The 12315-nt window shown below is 48.5% G+C and overlaps 1 protein-coding gene across 1 annotated transcript in view; it reads left to right on the forward strand.

Annotated features, from left to right (window-relative positions):
* The first annotated feature begins 684 nt into the window (after positions 1-684).
* UBXN2A (UBX domain protein 2A) overlaps positions 685-12315 on the forward strand; it is a 99051-nt gene continuing 87420 nt past the window's right edge. Inside the window, exon 1 of the mRNA XM_069236019.1 lies at positions 685-814. The gene's annotated coding sequence lies outside the window, so the exon portion shown is untranslated. The remainder of the gene's footprint in view (positions 815-12315) is intronic.

The raw sequence follows: 12315 nt of genomic DNA on the forward strand, positions 1-12315 counted from the left end.
AATTCAACATTCTTCCACCCAAGCACCCCTCCCATGGTATAGCATGTTACAGGTCTACCAATGTGCTTCAGCGCCTTGTCAACGATACGTTACATAAACCCAGACAATAAGATATGCCATCTCCATTCAATCTTAAAGCAGAACAGCAATGTCCATGCAGGTTTTATATACATCAACGAAAAAGCATGCCAATTAAATCCACTAATCACAAAAACATAATTGTCTTGGCATGCGGAGGGGATGTGGCTTACAGCCACAGCTACCGACCTTACAGTGAGGGAACCAGGCTAGAATTCCGGCGTTCTGTCAACATTATCTGATTCTGGACAAATCATTTAATGTCCCGTGCCTAAGAAAAGAATGTGACCGTGTGTAATGTACGTGGTGCTCATGTAAAACGCTCCCCTGTGCCGAGTTAGCTATATAACTAGAAAAAAGCGACGCTGTCTCGTTGTAGCTCATGGGCAATATCAAAAGGCAACTATAATTCCCGCCAGATCCCGGAGATTGACGGTCATGATCCCTGGAGCTCAAATTAGTGCAAAGGTCTGATAAATGTACTCTGATGATTTGACCGGCCTAATTTAGGATGGTGCGGTCATTTCCGGGTGACTAGGTGTTGTTTTCCGGGGCTGCTGGCCCGTGTGGGCGGGCCATTTTTCTAACCAATCACAACCGTTTTTAGGAAGTCACTCAGAATAATGTACCTTTTCAATTGGCTGTCATGTCCTTCAATTTTAATAAGTACTTTTTGGGGGGTCGAAACAGAGACGAAGATTGTGGGGGCTTAAGTCTGTCCGCTGTTACATTAGAGGTAAGTCACGAGTTCGGGAAGTATCTTCTCGTTTTGATGGGTTTTGGGGTTCTTTCGAATTCTGATTATGACATGCACTGGTGAGGGGTGGTATATGTTCTTCTCATAGCCCTGCTTTTTTCTATTCATTCTGCTCCACTTCTATCATAAATTAGTTGCCTTTTTCAGCGGCATCCTCTTTTTGTTAGTTTCTTCATATACTAATTAAGTGTCGTTTCCTTCTGTGCACTGTATATCCTCGTTATTTAATATATTGCTTTTTTCTGATTCCATACATTCGTTTTCTTCCGCTGTCATACTTTCCGTTGTTAAGCCGTTTTTCCCTAGGCTGTAGTCTATCGGGTCTTTCTTTCCTGTCCTGCTACTGTTAGTTCTCCCTCTTTTGTGTCCCATATCTACTGTCAGTCTTAATAGCCGCTTTCTTCTTATAAGCCCGCCCCCCCCCCCCCCCCCCCCAGGATACCATGTGCTCATTTACATGACAACCGTTTTTCCTCGGAAGCCCTTTAAATGCTGGACGACTTCATGTGGTGGCAGCTCTTCCCTGTCACGTCTGTTACTTCTTATCATCTGCGCTACATGCTCCCTTTCTCTGTAAAACAGTAAGGTGTTGCAGTATTTCGCTTTACATCTTTTTGCATGATATTGATGTAGGGAAAGGACTGTGATATCCATGTACGCTCATACCTGTCAAAGAAAATAAACAATAACAATTTTATACCTCATATGCTAAACCAAAACTCTCAAAATCATTCTCTGAAATATTTAAAACAACTGAAATGTAAAGTAACTTCAACCAATAAAAGGAGTAATGATCCCCAGCTATCAGTTCAACCTGTGCACTGTAAGGGCGATAACAACTGTAGACCAATAAACAATGACATTGTATGTGATGAGTTTTCTAAGGACTTGATTGGCATTTTCTTTGGCACTTAAGTGGGCCAAATTGTTTTCTCTGGAGGAATATTTGGAAATCCTTATTTCCTGAATAAGATTCTGCTGAGATATATTCCTGCATAAGGAAAACCAAATCGTGTAATAGGTTGGATCTTGGTCAGACACAATGTTCCAGGATAGTAACAAACCTTCTTTGTGGTTTTTACCAAGTTGGAAAGACAAGTAAAGCTTTTCCTGCAGTAGGCAGGGGTAAGTGTAATGAGTTCCGTATAATGTGCTCAGGGTTTTCTTCTTAACACTGCAGACCTAAATTAGATCTTCAGATGGGGACAGCCCAGTCAGTATAAAATGCAGAATACTTGCTATATATATAGCTATGCTGATGGTTGTCTACTGTTTTCTTTCTTACCTGTTATTTTCAGCCATTGTTTAACCCATATCTGTATCTTGAATGTATTTTTCCACTCTTTCTTTATATATTTGAGAGGATCGTATTTTTCCTCTGTAGTTTAGTCACCTGCTGCTTGATGATTGTGACACGAGCTGGCCTCCATAGTTTCTTTAGTTGGTGTTTGCCCAGTAAGAAAGCCAGAATAAAAAAGCTGACCCTCTCCATTACAGATATGATCAGAAAACCCAACAGTGAAACATCTAGCTGTAGTACATTTGCCTATCCTGTCAGTTCTGTTATGGTATAAGTAACCGTTACTTAATATTCCTCTATCATTGGACAGTTCCAGACCATGGGAAAAACGTCTGCATCCTCTTCCTTACAGCTACAGCACTTATTGTACTATTTAGGGTACATCTTCCATATATTTCAGAGGGTTACGTACTTACTGTGTAACTAATACTGCATTTGTTTTATACCATGTGTTTGTGCACGCTGTAGATTGTTATCTTAATACTCATGCTGCACACCATGTCCCAAATATTCCTGCTTCCACTTATCTCTCACATGAGTGAGGTATCCCTTAGACAATTTAAGTTGTGTATTGTATAATATTGAATCATGTCTTCCTGTTTCCCCTACCTAAACAGAGAATGTAAAATCTCTCTTCTTTGCGGTTCTGTTGCTTCGCTGTTTCATGTCAATTGGATTGCTCTTGTGATGGAGCCATAGGAAAGAAACTGTCCAGCTTGTATGCCTAATGTTTGTCCTGTGCTCTCTGTGCCACTGGAACCAATCTGCACTGTCTGATGAGCCCTAATCAGGGTAAAACTGGCCTTGGGTTGTTTGTCATTTGGTTCCCGGATGACATGGCCCGGCACTTCAGGCTGGACTGTTCCTAATGGAGCTTGGTCAAGACTGATTTGCAAATGGCTGGGTCCAAACTGAGGCGTCATGGTGTGCACAATAACAATGGCCTGGTGTAGGAAGTTGGCTCTGCATATACTATTTCAAAGTAAGAAATATTCTGCACAGAGTCCAAGGGTTTCCCTTAGAGGTAAGATAGTGGCAAAAAGAGATAATTCTAATGCTCTATTTTGTGGTAGTGTGGTCGAGCAGTAGGCTTATCAGAAGGTAGTGCTAAGCACTTGTTGTACACACACAGGCAATAAATGAGGAACACACACTCAAAGACTTACTCCTGGCCAATAGGTTTTTATATAGAAAAATATATTTTCTTAGTTTATTTTAAGAACCACAGGTTCAAGATTTTCAAGTAATACTTCAACTGAAAGGTATTTCACGCAGGTATTCTAGGAACTTTGAATAATCACAATAGCATGTACAGTTTTGACAAAAATGGCAAGCTATTTTAAAAGTGGACACTGTGCAAAAATCAACAGTTCCTGGGGAGGTAAGTAAATGTTAAGTTCACAGGTAAGTAAAACACTTACAGGGTTCAAAGTTGGGTCCAAGGTAGCCCACCGTTGGGGGTTCAAGGCAACCCCAAAGTTACCACACCAGCAGCTCAGGGCCGGTCAGGTGCAGAGGTCAAAGAGGTGCCCAAAATACATAGGCTTCAATAGAAACAGGGGTGCCCCGGTTCCAGTCTGCCACCCGTGTCCTCAGAGGGCAGACCAGGGGGGTTTTGTAGTGCAATGGGGGGGGGCAGAAGCAGGCACCGAAAGTACACCCTCAGCGGCACAGGGGCGGCCGGGTGCAGAGTGCAAACAGGCGTCTGGTTTTGTGTAGAAAGCAATGGGGAGACCTGTGGGTCTCTTCAACGATGCAGGCAGGCACGGGGGGGCTCCACAGGGTAGCCACCACCTGGGCTAGGCAGAAGGTCGCCTGGGGGTCGCTCCTGCACTGGAGTTCGGTTCCTTCAGGTCCTGGGGGCTGCGGGTGCAGTGTTGGTTCCAGGCGTCGGGTCCCTTGTTACAGGCAGTCGCGGTCAGGGGGAGCCTCTGGATTTCCTCTGCAGGTGTCGCTGTGGGGCCTTGGGGGGGGGTCAACTCTGGCTACTCACGGGTTCGCAGTCGCCGGGGAGTTCTCACTGTAGTGTTGGTTTTCCGCAGGTCGAGCGGGGGCGTCGGGTGCAGAGTAGAAAATCTCACGCTTCTGGCGGGAAACATGAAGTCCTTGAAGTTGTTTCTTTGTTGCAAGAAGGTGCAGGATTTTGAACAGAGCCGCTGTTCACAGGAGTTTCTTGGTCCTTTGGGTGCAGGGCAGTCTTCTGAGGCTTCAGAGGTCGCTGGTCCCTGTTGGATGCGTCGCTGTTGCAGTTTTCTTTGAAGTTGGGAGACAGGCCGGTAGGGCTGGGGCCAAATCAGTTGTCGTCTCCGTCTTCACTGCAGGGCTTCAGGTCAGCAGTTCTTCTTCTTCTTCTTTAGGTTGCAGGAATCTATCTTCCTCGGTTCTGGGGGCCCCTAGATACTGAATTTAGGGGGGTGTTTAGGTCTGGGAGGGCAGTACCCAATGGCTACTGTCCTTGAGGGTGGCTACACCCTCTTTCTGCCTCCTCCCTGTTGGGAGGGGGACACATCCCTAATCCTATTGGGGGAATCCTCCATCCACAAGATGGAGGATTTCTAAAAGTAAGAGTCACCTCAGCTCAGGACACCTTAGGGGCTGTCCTGACTGGTGGGTGACTCCTCCTTGTTTTTCTAATTATCTCCTCCAGCCTTGCCGCCAAAAGAGGGGGCAGTGGCCGGAGGGGCGGGCATCTCCACTAGCTGGGATGCCCTGTGGTGTTGTAACAAAGGGGGGTGAGCCTTTGAGGCTCACCACCAGGTGTTACAGTTCCTGCAGGGGGAGGTGAGATGCACCTCCACCCAGTACAGGCTTTGTTCCTGGCCACAGAGTGACAAAGGCACTCGCACCATGTGGCCAGCAACATGTCTGGTGTGTGGCAGGCTGGCAAAAACTAGTCAGCCCACACTGGAAGTCGGGTATGTTTTCAGGGGGCATCTCTAAGATGCCCTCTGGGTGTATTTTACAACAAATTGCACACTGGCATCAGTGTGCATTTATTGTGCTTAGAAGTTTGATACCAAACTTCCCAGTTCTCAGTGTAGCCATTATGGTGCTGTGGAGTTCGTGTTTGACAGACTCCCAGACCATATACTCTTATGGCTACCCTGCACTGTCTAAGGTTTTGCTTAGACACTGTAGGAGCATAGTGCTCATGCACATATGCCCTCACCTGTGGTATAGTGCACCCTGCTTCAAGGCTGTAAGGCCTGCTAGAGGGGTGACTTACCTATGCCACAGGCAGTGTGAGGTTGGCATGGCACTCTAAGGGGAGTGCCATGTCGACTTAGTCTTTTTCTCCCCACCTGCACACACAAGCTGTGAAGCAGTGTGTATGTGCTGAGTGAGGGGTCCCTAGGGTGGCATAAGACATGCTGCAGCCCTTAGAGACATTCCCTGGCATCAGGGCCCTTGGTACCAGGGGTACCAGTTACAAGGGACTGACCTGAGTGCCAGGGTTGTGCCAAATGTGGAGACAAAGGTACAGTTTAGGGAAAGAACACTGGTGTTGGGGCCTGGTTAGCAGGGTCCCAGCACACTTTTAAATCATAACTTAGCATCAGCAAAGGCAAAAAGTCAGGGGGGTAACCATTCCAAGGAGGCATTTCCTTACACCTGGGATGCACCCTGAGTAATTCCAGTGGCTGAGATTATTTCAAGCATTCACTCCATCAATTTTTGTATACTTCAGTGCAATACCCTACGTGAGATAGATATGCCTTGTCTTGGCTCCTGTGCTCACTGTGCCACTAGAATCAAGCAGCACCCTACTAATGAGCACCAATCAGGGTGTAACTGGTCTGGAGTTGCTTGTGTTCTGGTTCAGGGAGGATCTGCCCTGGCAGTTTGGGCTGGACTGTTCCTACTGGAGAAGAGTCAAGACTGATTTGCACATGGCTGGCTCCAAACTGAGGCGGCCTAGTGTGCAAAATAAGGATGGACTGGGATGTCGACCCAAGCAATTTCTAGTGACAAATATTAATATAAGCATTCCATCCAATATTAATATAAGCATTTTTGTATACTTCAGTTTGTGTGAGGGTAGCTAAAATTCGATAATGTTCTACTATTTTATACATCACCTACTGATTTGACATCAGCACTAGTCTATATCCGTGTATTAATGGAACCTGCTGCCAACTGCATTTGGAGCTTTGTCAAGGCCTAGAGGTATCTCTAAATTGGCACTAGACCCTGCTCAGAGTCCAGCAGTGATTGATACCAAATTAACACGGAGCATGCCACAATAGTTATGGTGAAATCAGTCCTTATGGCACTGAAGCCTACAGGATTTGAAGTGTAGAAACAAAGAAGTGCATGGTGGCAGACCAGCAGGAGCTTCAATACTGATGCAAAAATAATTGTGATTCCTTTAAGGATCCCCGCAAGATATATCATCACCAGATTTATTATGGATACTGGAGCATAGAGCAAAACACTATTTGTCCAGTTGTTTTGCTTGTTAGTCCAAAAGCTGAATTTAACATGTGTAGTGGAGACGCTACTCTTCAGAGCCATGGGCATAGTCTTTCGGAGGCGTTTCCTCAACAACTGTGTTCTAAAATCCGGTCTCATTAACATTGTGGTATTTGTCAACATTTGCGTTGTTTTTTAAGGCATCTTTTAAAGATGCGTTTAATGGGTAAGTTGTCAAGACATTCTCTGACTCTATATTTCTTTCTCGAGTTCTGGTTGTTACTAAGTCTAGGAAGCCTTATAGACTTGCACCACAATAGTAACTCAGGAACTCACACTACAACCATTATTCTCTTTGTATTTCTACCAGCAGTACTACAACGTGGCCAATTGTGCAATTCCCTGTCCGAATTTCTGTTTTTCCCCATATGACGTTTGCCAGTTTACTTCACCCTACTGACGACTCTATTGAGTTGGCATATATTGATTTCCTCTTGTGCCAGTACCATTTCGACCTTTTAGTGAAGTTGAGTCAGTAAATAGTAGAGACCGTAATTTGGTGTACACAAACCACCTCCTTCCTTAATAAATTGGAGCTTTCCTGAAGCTATCTTTCTTCTGTTGAAGCCAACCACCTGCCAGTTCTCTGAAGCAGAGGCAGTAACAAGTAGAGCTCAAAGTCTTCAGATCACCGCCTTCCATTGGCAATCGGTGCTGCCATAAAGCTACAATTCTGCTGTTGGATTTCCAGAAAAACTCAATAAGCTAAAGAAAATAGAAGTCTTCGTACTCATGTGTCTTAGTGAAGTTTGCACAGATTTATTCAGCAAAACAAACAAATTTGATATCGCTATGCAAAACATTTGCTTCTCCTCTCCATTAGTTGTGAGCATCTAATGCAAATACCCCACTAATGTGCGTAATCTTTTTAATAGATTTTTTAAAGAACTGTGTCAAGCAAGAAAACTTGACAGAAACCAAAACCCAGAGAGCAGGTGCACATCTTTCTCATGAGAAGAACAGGAAAGTACCTTGAAAAAGATACAGGAAATGTAAACTACCTAAGTCCCAGCTTAGTTCTGCTAAGCATGAAAGTGAGACTAAGTATGTCAGAGACGTGAAAGCAGTGAGGCTGTATACATCATGGATAAACAGAATGATTGCAAATGATTCAGCATGACATCAGCCATGATGGTGATTTCCAAGCAATTTCTCAGGTAAATTAGCAAAAAAATTTAATTATCTCTGCAGAACCACCATCTTGGAGAGGGCATTTCTCCCATCTCAGATGGTAAGAATTTTTTCCAAAAGGACACAAAGGGCCTCATGACAACCCTGGCGGTCAGGCGTTAGCACCACCAACAGGCTGGCGGTACTAAAGCCCGCAGTATGACCGTGGCGCTCTCGCCACGGTCATACCACATTGACCGCCAGGCCACCGCCATGGCGGTCATGGCGGTTGTAATCCACCAGCCGTTCCATGGCGGTAAATACCGCCATGGAACAGCTGGCGGAATGGATGACTCCGGGGGGGGGGGGGGGGGGGCTGGGGGCCCCTGCACTGACCATCGCGCAATCCACTGCCCAAATTACGTGCAGTGGATAGCGCGACAGGTGCTGGTGCTGCTGCCCCCTCCGCGCCGCTACATTGCCGCTGGCTCCATTATGATCCGGCTTCAATCTATGGCCGTACTCCCCGCTGAGCCGGCAGGCTGAAACTCTGTCCCAGCGGGGATGACAAATTACATGCGGCTTATTTCAGGCCACATTGGCGGCCTGATGGCGGTACAATATTGCAATGTTGTAATGAGGGCCAAAATTGTGTATCACTAGTATGATTGATTTTTCATTACCAGACATTGGCCCTCATTATGACACTGGGGGTGACTGTAAAAGTGCCGTTAATATCGCCAACAGGCTGGCGGTAATTACCACCAAATTATGACCATGGCGGTGACACCTCCCATAGACAGGCAGTGTACCATACCAACCGCCAGGGCCTGAACACCACTGACCACGGCGGAAGGCAAGGTACCGCCCACCATAATATAACATAGCAAACCGCCAGGATTTCCAGGGCGGTACCAACGCCATCAGAAGCCTGGCGGAAACACTGCACACAAGAGGAAAGACTCACCATCCGGGACACAGAGGAGACTGCCACCACCATGGAACCGGAACTTCAAATCTTCCTGATGCTCTTCTACGCCATGGCCCTCCTGGAAAGTCTCTGAAGTGGGTAACATGCCCACTGGTTCTGGTGGGGCTCCTTGCACAACAGTCCCCGAAGGGTGGCCTACATGCCCTCTGCTGGAGGTGAGGGCTGCTGTGCCTCTGCTGGAAGTGAGAGCCCCTTGCCCAATTCTGGTGGAGGTGTAACCCTGGCTGCCTCCACTGGAGGTGAGGGCTCCTTGCCCACTGCTGGTGGAGGTGTAACCCTGGTTAACTCTGCTGGAGGTGAGGGCTCCTTGCCCACTGCTGGTGGAGGTGTGACCCTGGCTGCCTCTGCTGGAGGGGGGGGCTCCTTGCCCTCTGCTGGTGGAGGGGGCTTCTTGCCTCTTTTTGGTGGTGGAGTGGGAACCGTCCCTTTCTTTGGTGGTGGAGTGGGAACCTTCCCTTTCTTTGGTGGTGGAGGAGGATCCATGTGTCCTCTCTTGTGATGAGTCCCCTTGGCCTTTGACATGTCACTTGTGTCCTTGCCTCCAGGACTGGGAGGTGCCGCCACTGTCCCAGTTTCACCACCCTAGTCCTCCCTTTCTGAGACGGAGGTGTGCTCACAGTAGGAGTTGCAGCCATCACACGCTGGGGCCCCTTTGTGCCAGCAGCGGATGATCTGGTGGGAGTAATGGCAGACTGTTTGGCAGAGATGGGTGCTGGGTAGTTGGGACCCTGCACTTACGGGCAGGATGGGGGGGCATTGGAGGGGGAGGGAAGAGGTCAAGATGTGCCAGGAAAAGTTTCTTAGGGATGTTGGGGTGGGATATGGGAGTGGAGGTTGAGGGAGTGGTTTTGGGGGGTGTACGTCTGCTGGACTTGGGTACAGGTGCATGGGAAGTGTGCGTGTGTGAGGTGGATGGCTGTTGGGAGTCTGAGTGCATGCGTTTGTGTCTCTTAGGAAGGGGGCAGACAGGGTGGGAGAGGACAAAGGGGACGCATGGATGGATGTTGTGGAGGTGTCTGCAAGTGATGTGTGTGTGCTTCCTGATGTGGTGATGGCTGTTGATGCAGTGCATGCAGATGTGAGTTCGGATGTGACTGAGGGAGGAGAGGGAGACAGTGGATGTTGTTGTGTGTGCCACTGTCTGTTGTTTGTGTGAGTGCTTGTGGCCTGAAGTGTGCTGCCTGTGTTTGACTGTGCTACTGTGTGATGTTTTGTGTGCATGCTTGTCTGTATGTGTGCATATGATGGGTTGAGAAGACTGGGACTGGGAAGTTGGAGGGGGGACATTAGGAACAGGGACACTGGCTGCCATCAGAGAGGAGGCCAGTGCCTGAAACGATCTCTGTAGGGCCGCCAACCCACCGTGGATGCCATACAGGTATACATTTCATTGCTGCAACTGGGATGCCAGCCCCTGGATGGCATTCACTATGGTTGACTGCCCTACATAGATGGATCTCAGGAGGTCAATAAGCCTCCTCACTGAGGGCAGCAGGGCTCACTGGGGCAGGGCCTGAGGTGCTTGGGGCGAAGGAGATGCCCACCCTCCTGGGTGAGCGGGCACCGGCAACTCGGCGGGGGCTACTGGGAGGGTGGTGCTGGTACGGGGGTGGCGGCTGTACTTGTAGCTGGGGTTGTTCCAGAGGTGTCCGCCACCACCAGGGAGCTCCCATTGGAGGAGGAATCAGAGTCAGTGTTGTCACCTCCTGTCTCCGCTGTGGTGCTCCCCTCGCCCTCCATCCCACTGATGCCCTCGGCGTCGGTGGACTCTGAGTCCTGTGGGATGCAACTCCCTCAGTCGCCAGTCCTCCTGTTCCTCCGCCAGATGATACTAATGCACCCATGGACAGGATAACAGAAGAAAATATGGGGGGGGAGGAAAAGGGAGCACTGGGTCAATAACAGCACCAACACCACAGATGGCATACAGATTACCATCACACACAGGGATCAGGATTGAGCACAAAGCATTGCAGTGGCATTCCATTGGCTAGGTACCACAGCAATATGTGAGCCAGATACCGCCAACTGCACACCTCCTGGGACCCACTAAGCCCTGTCTTGACATGGAATGCCACCTAGCTAGGTTACAAGGTTTTGCTATACACCCATTTACCTGGAGATGGACCATGCAACAGTTTCTGAGCTGGTATTAAGGGCTACCCATTAACTGAAACCCAGCACCAGGATCCCATGCCAGCCAACAAAAATGGTTGTCACTCTCACTGTACTCACCCCCTTGTGGCTGCTGTGCTGCCCTCAAGCACTCATCCAGCTCTGGTTAGGCCACCACCAGTATGCGGGCCATCAGGGGGGGTCAGGTTCCGACTGGCAACCCGTCCTCGTTGGGAGTTCATCCCCGCTGGGCCTCCGCGGTCTTCCGGGCCCAGCGTATCAGGTCCTTTCCCTGCAGTGGGTGCTCCGCCTGCTATAGACCCCCAGGGTCCGCACCTTCTTGGCGATGGCACGCCACAACCCCTTCTTCTGATGGGCGCTGACCTGCAGAGGTAATATAGACAGGAGGACACCATTAACCATACAATCCTGCCTGTCACACATATGGCCCACAAATTACATTTCCATCTCCGTGGGCACACACATCACCCGGAGCCCTTCATGTACACTACCACCAGACATACCCCACACCTTGTCGCATGCATCGTCCCCATGGTGTACTCACCTGTTGGTCTGGAGGTCCAAACAGCTGTCCATACAGGTGTAGGACCCCATCCACCAGGCGCTCTAACTCCTCCGAAGGGAAGGCAGGGGCCCTTTCCCCTGTCAAACAGGCCATGGCAGGATCCAGACACAGGTCACAGCAGCACACCCAGTGTAGGTGTTGTCCTGTGGAAAGTCAGGAATCAAGTGAGGTTATAGATAGAAAATGGCGATCACACCTGCGGCAGTGTACACCGTCACCGCCACCGGTGATCCCCATTGGACACAGTACTCCATAGAGCCCCATTTTAGCCAATGACGATGAGCGGTGCAAGACCGCCGTCCGCCATGACGCCCAACGCCAGCAGAGTTACATCACTTCCACCTGTCCATACTTGCAGGACAGGCAGTCGCCATTTTATGGTGGTGGACAACAATCAGAAACTGGAAAATGCATAATTGCTGTGAATTGTACATACATCGCCATTCAGATTGTCCGCTTACATACATGCTCAGTTACTCTGGGGTGGTGGATTCATTGTTAAATTTGTGACACCCTTCTTACTCTTGTGTCCCTTAGATACCTACCACTGTGGAGGAATAGGAGGAGGAGGCAAGACCCTGTGTACAGACCCCTTGTGGACTTGGGTACACTGGAGGACAGGCATATAATACTGACCTATAGACTGGACAGGGCAACAATCACAGAGCTGTGTACGCAATTGGAGCCTGATCTGATATCAGCTATCCGTCATCCCACTGGGATCCTCCCTCTTGTGCAAGTTCTATCAGTGCTCCATTTCCTGGCAACTGGTTCTTTCCAAGTGACAGTATGCTTGGCAGCAGGAATGTCACAGCCAATGTTCTCAATATGTCAATTGCACGAGATGTAACTGTTAACATAATTGCACATTTTCATCACATAAAGCACTATCACTCAAGTTGTGT

This window comes from Pleurodeles waltl, chromosome 5 (genome assembly GCF_031143425.1).
Source record: "Pleurodeles waltl isolate 20211129_DDA chromosome 5, aPleWal1.hap1.20221129, whole genome shotgun sequence".
NCBI lineage: Eukaryota > Metazoa > Chordata > Amphibia > Caudata > Salamandridae > Pleurodeles > Pleurodeles waltl.